Source organism: Penaeus monodon, chromosome 30 (assembly GCF_015228065.2).
Source record: "Penaeus monodon isolate SGIC_2016 chromosome 30, NSTDA_Pmon_1, whole genome shotgun sequence".
Lineage (NCBI taxonomy): Eukaryota > Metazoa > Arthropoda > Malacostraca > Decapoda > Penaeidae > Penaeus > Penaeus monodon.
Window position 1 is genome coordinate 6,118,317 of NC_051415.1, and position 453 is coordinate 6,118,769.

Sequence of the window (453 nt, forward strand, 5' to 3'; positions counted from 1 at the left end):
ATTATTATTATTTTTTTTTTTGAATGGAGAGGGGGTTATATATTTGGGGGAAATTTTGATTTCTGGGAGGATCTGAAATTGGAGGAGGGGAGAGGAATATTAAGATTTTTTTTGGGGGGAGGGGGACTGGGTTATTTCATGGAGAAAAAATCGATTTTTTGTGGGAAAATCAGAATTTTTTTTTTTTTTTAGGAAATTTAAATTCTTAAAGAAAAAAAAAATCTTGGGGAAGAATCCCAATTTTTGCTGTAAAGATTAGATTTCGGGTGGAAAATGGAATTTCTTTTGGGAAAATTGGATTTTCTTGGGAGGGGGGGTGATCTGGGGGGAAAATTTGAATTTTGGAAGATATAAGATTTAATTTCCTAGGGGAAACTTAGATCTTAGGGGGGAAATTACATTTCTACGGGGGGGGGGGGGATATGGTTGGGTTTGTTTGGGCTATTTGGGGTA

General features: G+C 36.0%; 1 protein-coding gene across 1 annotated transcript in view; it reads right to left on the reverse strand.

Moving 5' to 3' along the window:
• The window catches only part of LOC119592333 (CD109 antigen-like), a 56,360-nt gene that overhangs the window by 30,427 nt on the left and 25,480 nt on the right, over positions 1-453 (reverse strand). The gene's annotated exons all lie outside the window — the stretch shown is intronic.